A 13,964-nucleotide genomic window follows, 5' to 3' on the forward strand; every position below is an offset into this window, starting at 1 on the left:
TGTCGGGGTGTGTGGGGTTTTCAGGGGTGTGTGGGGTTGTCGGGGTGTGTGGGGTTGTCGGGGTGTGTGGAGTTGTCGGGGTGTGAGGGGTTGTCGTGGTGTGTGGTGTTGTCGGGATGTGTGGGGTTGTCGGGGTGTGTAGGGTTGTCAGGGGTGTGTGGGGTTGTCGGGGTGTGTGGTGTTGTCGGGGTGTGTGGGGTTGTCGGGGTGTGTGGAGTTGTGGGGGTGTGAGGGGTTGTCGTGGTGTGTGGTGTTGTCGGGATGTGTGGGGTTGTCGGGGTGTGTGGGGCTGTCGGGGGTGTGGGGTTGTCGGTGTGTGTGGAGTTGTCGGGTGTGTGAGGGGTTGTCGGGGATGTGTGGGGTTGTTGGTGTGTGTGGGGTTGTCGGGGTGTGTGTGGTGTTGTCGGGGTGTGTGGAGTTGTCAGGGTGTGTGGTGTTTTCAGGTGTGTGAGGGGTTGTCGGGGTGTGTGTGGGGTTGTCGGTGTGTGGGGGGTTGTCGGGGTGTGTGTGGGGTTGTCGGGGTGTGTGGAGTTGTCGGGGTGTGGGGTTGTCAGGGGTGTGTGGGGTTGTCCGGGTGTGTGAGGGGTTGTCGGGGTGTGTGGTGTTGTCGGGGTGTGTGGGGTTGTCGGGGTGTGTGGGGTTTTCAGGGGTGTGTGGGGTTGTCGGGGTGTGTGGGGTTGTCAGGGGTGTGTGGGGTTGTCGGTGTGTGTGGTGTTGTCGGGGTGTGTGGGGTTGTCGGGGTGTGTGGAGTTGTCGGGGTGTGTGGGGTTGTCGTGGTGTGTGGTGTTGTCAGGGGTGTGTGGGGTTGTCGGAGGTGTGAGGGGTTGTCGTGGTGTGTGGTGTTGTCGGGATGTGTGGGGTTGTCGGGGTGTGTGGGGTTGTCGGGTGGTGTGTGGGGTTGTCGGTGTGTGGGGTTGTCGGGTGGTGTTTGGGGTTGTCGGGGTGTGTGGGGTTGTCGGGGTGTGTGGGGTTGTCGGGGTGTGTGGGGTTGTCGGTGTGTGTGGGGTTGTCGGTGTGTGGGGTTGTCGGGGTGTGTGGAGCTGTTGGGGTGTGTGGGGTTGTCGGTGTGTGGGGTTGTCGGGTGGTGTGTGGTGTTGTCGGGGTGTGGGTTTGTCGGGGTGTGGGGTCGTCGGGGTGTGTGGAGTTGTCGGGGTGTGTGGAGTTGTCGGGGTGTGTGGAGTTGTCGGGTGTGTGTGGGGTTGTCAGGGGTGTGTGGGGTTGTCGGGGTGTGTGTGGTTGTCGGGGTGTGTGTGGGGTTGTCGGGGTGTGTGGGGTTGTCGGGGTGTGGAATTGTCGGGGGTGTGTGGTGTTGTCGGGGGTGTGTGGTGTTGTCGGGGTGTGTGGAGTTGTCGGGGTGTGTGGGGTTGTCGGGGTGTGGAATTGTCGGGGGTGTGTGGTGTTGTCGGTGTGTGTGGAGTTGTTGGGGTGTGTGGTGTTGTCGGGGGTGTGTGGAGTTGTCGGGGTGTGTGGGGTTGTCGGGGTGTGTGGGGTTGTCGGGTGGTGTGTTGTTGTCGGGGTGTGTGGGGTTGTCGGGGTGTGTTGTGTTGTCGGGATGTGTGGGGTTGTCGGTCTGTGTGGGGTTGTCGGGGGGTGTGGGGTTGTCGGGGTTTGTGGTGTTGTCGGGGGTGTGTGGGGTTGTCGGGGTGTGTGGGGTTGTCGGGGTGTGTGGTGTTGTCGGGGTGTGTGGGGTTGTCGGGGTGTGTGGGGTTGTCGGGGGTGTGTGGGGTTGTCGGGGTGTGTGGTGTTGTCGGGGATGTGTGGGGTTGTCGGGGTGTGTGGAGTTGTCGGGGTGTGTGGAGTTGTCGGGGTGTGTGTGGGGTTGTCGGGGTGTGTGGGGTTGTCGGGGTGTGTGGTGTTGTCGGGGTGTGTGGGGTTGTCGGGGTGTGTGGAGTTGTCGGGGTGTGTGGTGTTGTCGGGGTGTGTGGGGATGTCGGGGTGTGTGGAGTTGTCGGGGTGTGTGGAGTTGTCGGGAGTGTGTGGAGTTGTCGGCGTGTGTGGGGTTGTCGGGGTGTGTGGAGTTGTCGGGGTGTGTGGAGTTGTCGGGGTGTGTGGAGTTGTTGGGGTTTGTGGAGTTGTCGGGGGGGGTGGGGTTGTCGGGGTGTGTGGGGTTGTCGGGGTGTGTGGAGTTGTCGGGGTGTGGGGTTGTCAGGGGTTTGGGGTTGTCGGGGTGTGTGCGGTTGTCGGGGTGTGTGGAGTTGTCGGGGTGTGGGGTTGTCAGGGGTTTGTGGAGTTGTCTGGGGTGGTGGGGTTGTCGGGGTGTGTGGGGTTGTCGGGGTGTGTGGAGTTGTCGGGGTGTTGGGTTGTCAGGGGTGTGTGGGGTTGTCGGGGTGTGTGGAGTTGTCGGGGTGTGTGGAGTTGTCGGGGTGTGGGGTGTGTGGAGTTGTTGGGTGTGTGTGGTGTTGTCGGGGTGTGTGGGGTTGTCGGGATGTGTGGGGTTGTCGGGGTGTGTGGGGTTGTCGGGGGTGTGTGGTGGTTGTTGGGTGTGTGTGGGGTTGTCGGGATGTGTGGGGTTGTCGGGGTGTGTGGGGTTGTCGGGGGTGTGTGGTGGTTGTTGGGTGTGTGTGGGGTTGTCGGGGTGTGGGGTGTGTGGAGTTGTTGGGTGTGTGTGGGGTTGTCGGGTTGTGGGGTGTGTGGAGTTGTTGGGTGTGTGTGGGGTTGTCGGGGTGTGTGGTGTTGTCGGGTTGTGTGGGGTTGTCGGGGTGTGTGGGGTTGTCGGGGTGTGTGGAGTTGTCGTGGGGGTGTGGGGTTGTCAGGGGTGTGTGATGGTTGTTGGGTGTGTGTGGAGTTGTCGGGGTGTGTGGAGTTGTCGGGGCGGTTGTGGTTGTCAGGGGTGTGTGGTGGCTGTTGGGTGTGTGTGGGGTTGTCGGGGTGTGGGGTGTGTGGAGTTGTCGGGTGTGTGTGTGGTTGTCGGGGTGTGTGGGTTTGTCGGGGTGTGTGGAGTTGTCGGGGTGTGTGGAGTTGTCGGTGTGTGTGGAGTTGTCGGGTGTGTGTGGGGTTGTCAGGGGTGTGTGGGGTTGTCGGGGTTTGTGGGGTTGTCGGGGTGTGTGTGGGGTTGTCGGGGTGTGTGCGGTTGTCGGGTGTGTGTGGGGTTGTCAGGGGTGTGTGGGGTTGTCGGGGTGTGTGTTGTTGTCGGGGTGTGTGGAGTTGTCGGCGTGTGTGGAGTTGTCGGGTGTGTGTGGGGTTGTCAGGGGTGTGTGGGGTTGTCGGGGTGTGTGGGGTTGTCGGGGTGTGTGGGGTTGTCGGGGTGTGGAGTTGTCGGGGTGTGTGGAGTTGTCAGGTTGTGTGGAGTTGTCGGGGTGTGTGGAGTTGTCGGGGTGTGTGGGGTTGTCGAGGTGTGTGGGGTTGTGGGGGTGTGTGGGGTTGTCGGTGTGTGTGGGGTTGTCGGGGTGTGTGCAGTTGTCGGTGGTGTGTGGAGTTGTCGGGTGTGTGTGGGGTTGTCAGGGGTGTGTGTGGTTGTCGGGGTGTGTGGAGTTGTCGGGTGTGTGTGGGGTTGTCAGGGGTGTGTGGGGTTGTCGGGGTGTGTGGGGTTGTCGGGGTGTGTGGAGTTGTCGGGGGTGTGTGGAGTTGTCGGGGTGTGTGGGGTTGTCAGGGTGTGTGGAGTTGTCGGGGTGTGTGGGGTTGTTGGGGTGTGTGGGGTTGTCGGGGTGTGGAGTTGTCGGGGTGTGTGGGGTTGTCGGGGTGTGTGGGGTTGTCGGGGTGTGGAGTTGTCGGGGTGTGGAGTTGTCGGGGGTGTGTGGAGTTGTCGGGGTGTGTGGGGTTGTCGGGGTGTGTGGGGTTGTCGGGGTGTGGAGTTGTCGGGGTGTGGAGTTGTCGGGGGTGTGTGGAGTTGTCGGGGTGTGTGGAGTTGTCGGGGTGTGGGGTTGTCGGGGTGTGGGGTTGTCGGGGTGTGTGGAGTTGTTGGGGTGTGTGGGGTTGTCGGGGCGTGTGGGGTTGTCGGGGTGTGTGTGGGGTTGTCGGGGTGTGTGGAGTTGTCGGGGTGTGGGGTTGTCGGGGTGTGGGGTTGTCGTGGTGTGTGGGGTTGTCGTGGTGTGTGGAGTTGTCGGGTTGTATGGGGTTGTCGGGGTGTGTGGGGTTGTCGTGGTGTGTGGGGTTGTCAGGGGGTGTGTGGTTGTCGGGGTGTGTGTTGTTGTCGGGTGTGTGTGGTGTTGTCGGGTTGTGTGGGGTTGTCGGGGTGTGAGGGGTTGTCGGGGTGTGTGGTGTTTGTCAGGGTGTGTGGAGTTGTCGGGGTGTGTGGTGTTGTCAGGGTGTGTGGAGTTGTCGGGGTGTGTGGGGTTGTCGGGGTGTGTGGAGTTGTCGGGTTGTGTGGGGTTGTCGGGGTGTGTGGAGTTGTCGGGTGTGTGTGAGATTGTCGGGGTGTGTGGTGTTGTCGGGGTGTGGGGTTGTCGGGGTGTGTGGGATTGTCGGGTTGTGTGGGGTTGTCGGGGTGTGTGGAGTTGTCGGGTGTATGTTGAGTTGTCAGGGTGTGTGGGGTTGTCGGTGTGTGTGGGGTTGTCAGTGTGTGTGGGGTTGTCGGGGTGTGTGAGTTTGTCGGGGTGTGTGGGGTTGTCGGGGTGTGTGGGGATGTCGGGGATGTGTGGGGTTGTCGGGGTGTGTGGAGTTGTCGGGGTGTGAGGGGTTGTCGGGGTGTGTGGGGTTGTCGAGGTGTGTGGGGTTGTCGTGGTGTGTGGAGTTGTCGGGGGTGTGTGAGATTGTCGGGGTGTGTGGTGTTGTCGGGGTGTGGGGTTGTCGGGGTGTGTGGGATTGTCGGGTTGTTTGGGGTTGTCGGGGTGTGTGGAGTTGTCGGGTGTATGTTGAGTTGTCAGGGTGTGTGGGGTTGTCGGTGTGTGTGGGGTTGTCGGTGTGTGTGGGGTTGTCGGGGTGTGTGAGTTTGTCGGGGTGTGTGGGGTTGTCGGGGTGTGTGGGGATGTCGGGGATGTGTGGGGTTGTCGGGGTGTGTGGAGTTGTCGGGGTGTGAGGGGTTGTCGGGGTGTGTGGGGTTGTCGAGGTGTGTGGGGTTGTCGTGGTGTGTGAGGTTGTCGGTGTGTGTGGAGTTGTCGGGGTGTGGAGATGTCGGGGTGTGTGGGGTTGTCGGGGTGTGTGGTGTTGTCGGGGGGGTGGGGTTGTCATGGTGTGTGGAGTTGTCGGGGTGTGTGGTGTTCTCGGGGTGTGGGGTTGTCGGGGTGTGTGGGGTTGTCGTGGTGTGTGAGGTTGTCGGGGGTGTGTGGAGTTGTCGGGGTGTGTGGGGTTGTCGGGGTGTGTGGGCTTGTCGGGGTGTGGAGTTGTCGGGGTGTGGAGTTGTCGGGGGTGTGTGGAGTCGTCGGGGTGTGTGGAGTTGTCGGGGTGTGGGGTTGTCGGGGTGTGTGGTTGTTGGGGTGTGTGGAGTTGTCGGGGTGTGTGTGGGGTTGTCGGGGTGTGTGGAGTTTTCGGGGTGTGGGGTTGTCGGGGTGTGGGGTTGTCGTGGTGTGTGGGGTTGTCGTGGTGTGTGGAGTTGTCGGGTTGTGTGGGGTTGTCGGGGTGTGTGGGGTTGTCGTGGTGTGTGGGGTTGTCAGGGGGTGTGTGGTTGTCGGGGTGCGTGTTGTTGTCGGGTGTGTGTGGTGTTGTCGGGTTGTGTGGGGTTGTCGGGGTGTGAGGGGTTGTCGGGGTGTGTGGTGTTGTCGGGGTCTGTGGAGTTGTCGGGGTGTGTGGTGTTGTCGGGTTGTGTGGGGTTGTCGGGGGTGTTTGGAGTTGTCGGGATGTGTGGAGTTGTCGGGGTGTGTGGGGTTGTCGGGGTGTGTGGAGTTGTCGGGGTGTGTGGGGTTGTCGGGGTGTGTGAGGTTGTCGGGGTGTGTGGTGTTGTCGGGGTGTGGGGTTGTCGGGGTGTGTGGAGTTGTCGGGGGTGTGTGGAGTTGTCGGGGTGTGTGGGGTTGTCGGGGTGTGTGGAGTTGTCGGGGTGTGTGGGGTTGTCGGGGTGTGTGGGGTTGTCGGGGTGTGGAGTTGTCGGGGTGTGTGGGGTTGTCGGGGTGTGTGGGGTTGTCGGGGTGTGGAGTTGTCGGGGTGTGGAGTTGTCGGGGGTGTGTGGAGTTGTCGGGGTGTGTGGGGTTGTCGGGGTGTGTGGGGTTGTCGGGGTGTGGAGTTGTCGGGGTGTGGAGTTGTCGGGGGTGTGTGGAGTTGTCGGGGTGTGTGGAGTTGTCGGGGTGTGGGGTTGTCGGGGTGTGGGGTTGTCGGGGTGTGTGGAGTTGTCGGGGCGTGTGGGGTTGTCGGGGCGTGTGGGGTTGTCGGGGTGTGTGGGGTTGTCGGGGTGTGTGTGGGGTTGTCGGGGTGTGTGGAGTTGTCGGGGTGTGGGGTTGTCAGGGTGTGTGGAGTTGTCGGGGTGTGTGGAGTTGTCAGGGGGTGTGTGGTTGTCGGGGTGTGTGTGGGGTTGTCGGGGTGTGTGGAGTTGTCGGGGTGTGTGGTTGTCGGGGTGTGGGGTTGTCGTGGTGTGTGGGGTTGTCGTGGTGTGTGGAGTTGTCGGGTTGTGTGGGGTTGTCGGGGTGTGTGGGGTTGTCGTGGTGTGTGGGGTTGTCAGGGGGTGTGTGGTTGTCGGGGTGTGTGTTGTTATCGGGTGTGTGTGGTGTTATCGGGTTGTTTGGGGTTGTCGGGGTGTGAGGGGTTGTCGGGGTGTGTGGTGTTTGTCAGGGTGTGTGGAGTTGTCGGGGTGTGTGGTGTTGTCAGGGTGTGTGGAGTTGTCGGGGTGTGTGGGGTTGTCGGGGTGTGTGGAGTTGTCGGGTTGTGTGGGGTTGTCGGGTGTGTGTGGGGTTGTCAGGGGTGTGTGGGGTTGTCGGGGTGTGTGGGGTTGTCGGGGTGTGTGGAGTTGTCGGGGGTGTGTGGAGTTGTCAGGGGTGTGAGGTTGTCAGGGGTGTGTGGGGTTGTCGCTGTGTGTTTGGTTGTCAGGGTGTGTATGGTTGTCGTGGTGTGTGGGGTTGTCAGGGTGTGTGGGGTTGTCGGGGTGTGTGGGGTTGTCAGGGGGTGTGGGGTTGTCGGGGTGTGTGGTGTTGTCAGGTTGTGTGGAGTTGTCGGGGTGTGTGGAGTTGTCGGGGTGTGTGGGGTTGTCGGGGTGTGTGGGGTTGTCGGGGTGTGTGGAGTTGTCTGGGTGTGGAGTTGTCGGGGGTGTGTGGTGTTGTCGGGTTGTGTGGGGTTGTCGGGGTGTGTGGGGTTGTCGGGGTGTGGAGTTGTCGGGGTGTGGAGTTGTCGGGGGTGTGTGGAGTTGTCGGGGTGTGTGGAGTTGTCGGGGTGTGGGGTTGTCGGGGTGTGGGGTTGTCGGGGTGTGTGGAGTTGTCGGGTGTGTGGGGTTGTCGGGGCGTGTGGGGTTGTCGGAGTGTGTGTGGGGTTGTCGGGGTGTGTGGAGTTGTCGGGGTGTGGGGTTGTCGTGGTGTGTGGGGTTGTCGTGGTGTGTGGAGTTGTCGGGTTGTGTGGGGTTGTCGGGGTGTGTGGGGTTGTCGTGGTGTGTGGGGTTGTCAGGGGGTGTGTGGTTGTCGGGGTGTGTGTTGTTGTCGGGTGTGTGTGGTGTTGTCGGGTTGTGTGGGGTTGTCGGGGTGTGAGGGGTTGTCGGGGTGTGTGGTGTTTTTCAGGGTGTGTGGAGTTGTCGGGGTGTGTGGTGTTGTCGGGGTGTGTGGAGTTGTCGGGGTGTGTGGGGTTGTCGGGGTGTGTGGAGTTGCCGGGGTGTGTGGGGTTGTCGGGGTGTGTGAGATTGTCGGGGTGTGTGGTGTTGTCGGGGTGTGGGGTTGTCGGGGTGTGTGGGATTGTCGGGGTGTGTGGGGTTGTCGGGGTGTGTGGAGTTGTCGGGTGTATGTTGAGTTGTCAGGGTGTGTGGGGTTGTCGGTGTGTGTGGGGTTGTCGGTGTGTGTGGGGTTGTCGGGGTGTGTGAGTTTGTCGGGGTGTGTGGGGTTGTCGGGGTGTGTGGGGTTGTCGGGGATGTGTGGGGTTGTCGGGGTGTGTGGAGTTGTCGGGGTGTGAGGGGTTGTCGGGGTGTGTGGGGTTGTCGGGGTGTGTGGGGTTGTTGTGGTGTGTGAGGTGTTCGGTGTGTGTGGAGTTGTCGGGGTGTGGAGATGTCGGGGTGTGTGGGGTTGTCGGGGTGTGTGGTGTTGTCGGGGGGGTGGGGTTGTCGTGGTGTGTGGTGTTCTCAGGGTGTGGGGTTGTCGGGGTGTGGGGTTGTCGGGGTGTGTGGGGTTGTCGTGGTGTGTGAGGTTGTCGGGGTGTGTGGAGTTGTCGGGGTGTGGGGTTGTCGGGGTGTGTGGGGTTGTCGTGGTGTGTGAGGTTGTCGGGGTGTGTGGTGTTCTCAGGGTGTGGGGTTGTCGGGGTTTGAGGGGTTGTCGGTGTGTGTGGAGTTGTCGGTGTGTGTGGGGTTGTCAGTGTGTGTGGAGTTGTCGGTGTGTGTGGAGTTGTCAGTGTGTGTGGGGTTGTCAGTGTGTGTGGAGTTGTCGGTGTGTGTGGGGTTGTCGGTGTGTGTGGGGTTGTCGGGGTGTGAGTGGTTGTCGGGGTTGTGTGTGGTTTTCGGGGTTGTGTGGAGTTGTCGGGGTGTGTGGTGTTGTCGGGGTGTGTGGATTTGTCGGGGTGTGTGAGTGGTTGTCGGGGTTGTGTGTGGTTGTCGGGGTTGTGTGGAGTTGTCGGGTGTGTGAGGGGTTGTCGGTGTGTGTGGGGTTGTCGGGGTGTGTGGTGTTCTCGGGGTGTGGGGTTGTCGGGGTGTGGGGTTGTCGGGGTGTGTGGGGTTGTCGTGGTGTGTGGAGTTGTCTGGGTGTGTGGAGTTGTCAGTGTGTGTGGAGTTGTCAGGGTGTGTGGAGTTGTCGGGGTGTGTGGGGTTGTCGGGGTGTGTGGGGTTGTCGGGGTGTGTGGGGTTGTCAGGGTGTGTGGAGTTGTCGGGGTGTGTGGGGTTGTCGGGGTGTGTGGGGTTGTCGGGGTGTGTGGAGTTGTCTGGGTGTGTGGAGTTGTCAGTGTGTGTGGAGTTGTCAGGGTGTGTGGAGTTGTCGGGGTGTGTGGGGTTGTCGGGGTGTGAGTGGTTGTCGGGGTTGTGTGTGGTTGTCGGGGTTGTGTGGAGTTGTCGGGGTGTGTGGGGTTGTCGGGGTGTGAGTGGTTGTCGGGGTTGTGTGTGGTTGTCGGGGTGTGAGTGGTTGTCGGGGTTGTGTGGGGTTGTCGGGGTGTGAGTGGTTGTCGGGGTTGTGTGTGGTTGTCGGGGTTGTGTGGAGTTGTCGGGGTGTGTGGGGTTGTCGGGGTGTGAGTGGTTGTCGGGGTGTGTGGGGTTGTCGGTGTGTGTGGGGTTGTTGTTGTGTGTGGGGTTGTCGGGTGTGTGTGGGGTTGTCGGGGTGTGTGGGGTTGTCGGTGTGTGTGGGGTTGTCGGGGTGTGGGGTTGTCGGGTGTGTGTGGGGTTGTCGGGGTGTGAGTGGTTGTCGGGGTTGTGTGGAGTTGTCGGGGGTGTGTGGGGTTGTCGGGGTGTGTGGGGTTCTCGGGGTGTGAGTGGTTGTCGGGGTTGTGTGGAGTTGTCGGGGTGTGTGGAGTTGTCGGGTGTGTGTGGGGTTGTCAGGGGTGTGTGTGGAGTTGTCGGGGGTGTGTGGGGTTGTCGGGGTGTGAGTGGTTGTCGGGGTTGTGTGGAGTTGTCGGGGTGTGTGGAGTTGTCGGGTGTGTGTGGGGTTGTCGGGGTGTGAGTGGTTGTCGGGGTTGTGTGGAGTTGTCGGGGTGTGTGGAGTTGTCGGGTGTGTGTGGGGTTGTCGGGGTGTGTTTGGTTGTCGGGGTGTGTGGAGTTGTCGGGGTTGTGTGGAGTTGTCGGGGTGTGTGGGGTTGTCGGGGTGTGTGGAGTTGTCGGGGTTGTGTGGGGTTGTCGGGGTGTGTGGGGTTGTCGGGGTGTGGGGTTGTCCGGGTGTGTGAGGTCGTCGGGGTGTGTGGGGTTGTCGGGGTGTGTGGGGTTGTCGGGGGTGTGGGGTTGTCGGGGTGTGTGTGGGGTTGTCGGGGCAGTGTGGGGTTGTCGGGGGGTGTGGGGTTGTCGGTGTGTGTGGGTTTGCCGGGGGTGTGTGGGGTTGTTGGGGTGTGTGGGGTTGTCGGGGTGTGTGGTGTTGTCGGGGTGTGTGGGGTTGTTGGGGTGTGTGGGGTTGTCGGGGTGTGTTGGGGTTGTCGGTGTGTGTGGAGTTGTCGGGGTGTGTGGTGTTGTAGGGGTGTGTGGGGTTGTCGGGGTGTGTGGTGTTGTCGGGGTGTGTGGGGTTGTCGGGGTGTGTGGGGTTGTCGGGGGTGTGTGGGGTTGTCGGGGTGTGTGGTGTTGTCGGGGTGTGTGGAGTTGTCGGGGTGTGTGGAGTTGTCGGGGGTGTGTGGAGTTGTCGGGGTGTGTGGTGTTGTCGGGGTGTGTGGAGTTGTCGGGGTGTGTGGGTTTGTCGGGGTGTGTGGAGTTGTCGGGGTGTGTGGAGTTGTCGGGTTGTGGAGTTGTCGGGGTGTGTGGTTGTCAGGGGTTTGGGGTTGTCAGGGTGTGTGGGGTTGTCGGGGTGTGTGGAGTTGTCGGGGTGTGGGGTTGTCAGGGGTTTGTGGAGTTGTCGGGGGTGGTGGGGTTGTCGGGGTGTGTGGGGTTGTCGGGGTGTGGGTTTGTCGGGGTGTTGGGTTGTCAGGGGTGTGTGGGGTTGTCGGGGTGTGTGGAGTTGTCGGGGTGTGTGGAGTTGTCGGGGGTGTGGGGTTGTCGGGGTGTGGGGTGTGTGGGGTTGTCGGGGTGTGGGGTTGTCGGGGTGTGGGCTTGTCGGGCTGTGTGGGGTTGTCGGGGTGTGTGGGGTTGTCGGGGTGTGGGGTTGTCGGGGTGTGTGGGGTTGTCGGGGTGTGTGGGGTTGTCGGGATGTGTGGGGTTGTCGGGGTGTGTGGGGTTGTCGGGGGTGTGTGGTGGTTGTTGGGTGTGTGTGGGGTTGTCGGGGTGTGGGGTGTGTGGAGTTGTTGGGTGTGTGTGGGGTTGTCGGTTTGTGGGGTGTGTGGAGTTGTTGGGTGTTTGTGGGGTTGTCGGGGTGTGTGGTGTTGTCGGGTTGTGTGGGGTTGTCGGGGTGTGTGGGGTTGTCGGGGTGTGTGGAGTTGTCGTGGGGGTGTGGGGTTGTCAGGGGTGTGTGATGGTTGTTGGGTGTTTGTGGAGTTGTCGGGGTGTGTGGAGTTGTCGGGGGGGTTGGGGTTGTCAGGGGTGTGTGGTGGCTGTTGGGTGTGTGTGGGGTTGTCGGGGTGTGGGGTGTGTGGAGTTGTTGGGGGGGTCTGGGGTTGTTGGGTGTGTGGGGTGTGTGGTGTTGTCAGGGGTGTGTGGTGTTGTCGTGGGGTGTGGGGTTGACGGGGTGGGGAGTGTGGGGGTGGGGAGGGTTGTGGAATAGGTGGTGAGGGTTAAACAAACAGTGAGGGGTCTTGCAGGTGGACAGATGTTGAGAGACAATCCAGAATCTTCTTGACAGCATTTAACATGTCTTTGTAAGAGCTTTAGGAGTTTAAACTAAGAGCAGGAAAAGTATTATTAGAGGGTAATGTGCAGCTGGGGCTAGCACTGGCTAGGTGGGCTGAAGGATTCCCTTTCTATGTTATGTTAGTATTGAAGGCCTAAATAGAGCGCCTGTAGAGAGGATGTTTCTCATAGTGGAAGAGCCTAAAACTAGGGGCACAGCCTCTTTAGAAGAGAAATGAGGAGGAATTTCTTCAGCTCGAGGGAGTGAATCTGTGGAAGTGATTGCCACAGGCAGCTGTGGAGCCTAAGCTTTATTGGGTATATTTAAAGTAGGGTTTGACAAGTTCTTGATTATAAAGTGTGTCAGATTTCAGGGAGAAGGCAGGAGAATGCGGTTGAAAGGGAAAATAAATCAGCCATGATGGAATGGTGGAACAGAATTGATGGGCTGAATGGCCTATTTCAGCTCCTATCTCTTCTGGTTTTATGGTTTCCAGACCCCTCAATCCCTAAGTTCCAAGGATATCCTCAGCATTTCAATCTAATGCTACCTGTTCAGCTCGAGTCCGCCCCCCCCCCCCCAGTCACTTCCTCAGAGCGGAGAGGAGACGGCTATCCCGGTCTGTCAGGGCAGAGGAGCCCAGGCCTCTCCCTTCTCCATATCTACTGTTTTTAGTAATAAACACACCTCACTCACAGCCAGGCCCACTGTCACCCAGACACTGGAGTGGGGTGGTCCTCACACAGCTGCAGCTTGGACATGGGAAGAGGAGGGTAAAGGACACCAAGTGCATGGCGGACATTATCGGGCAATTCAAGAAATCCGCTCTGAGGTAAATGATCTCTCACACTTGCTTCCTGCTCTCTGAGCCCTTAATGTTCCTCAAGACCAATTCACCCGGAATTCATCAGGCAGAGTCTCTGCTCCATACCAGCCTCTTACCAATTAGCTTCTTCCATCCCAGCCCTCTGTCCGGCTTCCCAAAACCATTCTCTCCTATCAACAAATTCCCTGCAGTTAAATGGAATGCTTCTCCGATACGAGCAAGGAGAGGCTTGGGTTGGCTGACTAGTTAGAGATTGGGGGGGTGAGGGAGAGAGATCTGGAAGATCAAATGAAAATGGAATATGGAAAGGCCCTGAAATCTAGAGGGTGAGACATTTCTCTCCGCAGAGGCTGAATGTTACAAGTTTTGGTTTGCTTGTCCCTGGAGTGGCATGAAGTTTAGGGAGAGAATTTTGAGGCTCAGTTCTCAGGTGGCTGAAGGCACATTTCGGTTGGGAATGAGGGAATGTCGGAACCGGAGGAGCTCCGAGGGACACGGAGGTTGGTGAGTGGGGAGGGCTGAGGAAAGCTATCAGGGAAGCGCAATTGGAGGCGGGGGGGGGGAGGCTCCTCGTTCCCCCATTACTTCATGAATCCCTTTAGCCAGAGGGTGGTGAATCTGTGGAATTCTTTTCCACAGACAGCTGTGGAGGCCGAGTCTTTGAGTATATTTAAAGTGGAGGATAACAGGTTCTTGATTAGTCAGGGTGTCAAAGGTTACAGGGAGAAGGCAGGAGAATGGGGTTGAGAGGAGTAATGAATCAGTTGTGATGGAATGGTGGAGCAGACTCAATGGCCTGATTCTGTTCCCACATCTGATGGACTAGTCAAGTTTGGAGGTAATAAAATTGGGTCAAGGGTGTCAGCAGACCTGAGGGAGGTCACTATCTAGGAGCTGGTGTATGAAGGAGTGGAGATTGAGGGGGTGAAGGGTGAGCATATGGGAAACGAGGAACCTTAGAGAGATGGAGAACATTGGCTACATATGAAGCAAAGTTGTATTGGACAAACTAGACCCTTTGGGGCACTGGTGTCAACAGTATTAGTTCCGAGTGCAGAGGGGTCTGAATGAATTCTCAGAGTGGAAGAGGTAGGTAAGGACCCTTTTTCCTCATCTCCCCCAGCTTCGGGAATGGAGTTCACCTCTCCTTCAACACAGAGGCTGACGTCCATGTTCAGTGCTGACTGTGACAACTCCTGTGAAGCAGGAGCCATTTTGTGCATAGTAAGCTCCCACGATAGCAAGCTAACCTGGGGGGTTGTTGAGGAAGATGGGTGGATGATCGTGGGGTTGGAGGGGGGTTAGAGGAAGAGAATAGGGCCAAGAGAGGTTGGCGTGGAGAAGAGACATCAACATTGGGAGAGAGCCATTCTCTTCTCTGTGCTATGGCATTTTATGGAATGTCTCTTGCCTTTAGAGATGCTGATTCATGAGTAGGACGTACCAAGTGTTGGAATCTGAGGCAAAAAATAAACTACTGGAGGAACCCAACAGGTCAGGCAGCATCTGTGGAGGGAAATGGAAGGTTGACGTTTTGGGTTGAGACCCTTCATCAGACCCAAGTAAAAGATCTCGGTCTAAAACGCTGGCTCCATTTCACTAGGTTGTACTTGCCTGCATTTTAAGAGATTGGTCCCTGGAGACAGATGCAGGCCTGGCAGGCTGTCTTCCTATGAAATGCTTTGGATTCAGTAAGAAGATATTGAGGCCCAATCCTATGTCAATGTCAGTCACTGTAGGAAACTGGCACTCACTCCCAAGTGGGG

At 59.6% G+C, this 13,964-nt stretch overlaps 1 pseudogene; it reads right to left on the bottom strand.

The window, feature by feature from the left end:
* Window positions 1–4,611: 4,611 nt before the first annotated feature.
* Window positions 4,612–13,412, bottom strand: LOC132388408 (sporozoite surface protein 2-like; annotated as a pseudogene).
* Between the last annotated feature and the right edge of the window lie 552 nt (window positions 13,413–13,964).

The sequence above is a fragment of the Hypanus sabinus genome, unplaced genomic scaffold, assembly GCF_030144855.1.
Source record: "Hypanus sabinus isolate sHypSab1 unplaced genomic scaffold, sHypSab1.hap1 scaffold_318, whole genome shotgun sequence".
In the NCBI taxonomy this organism is placed as follows: Eukaryota; Metazoa; Chordata; class Chondrichthyes; order Myliobatiformes; family Dasyatidae; genus Hypanus; species Hypanus sabinus.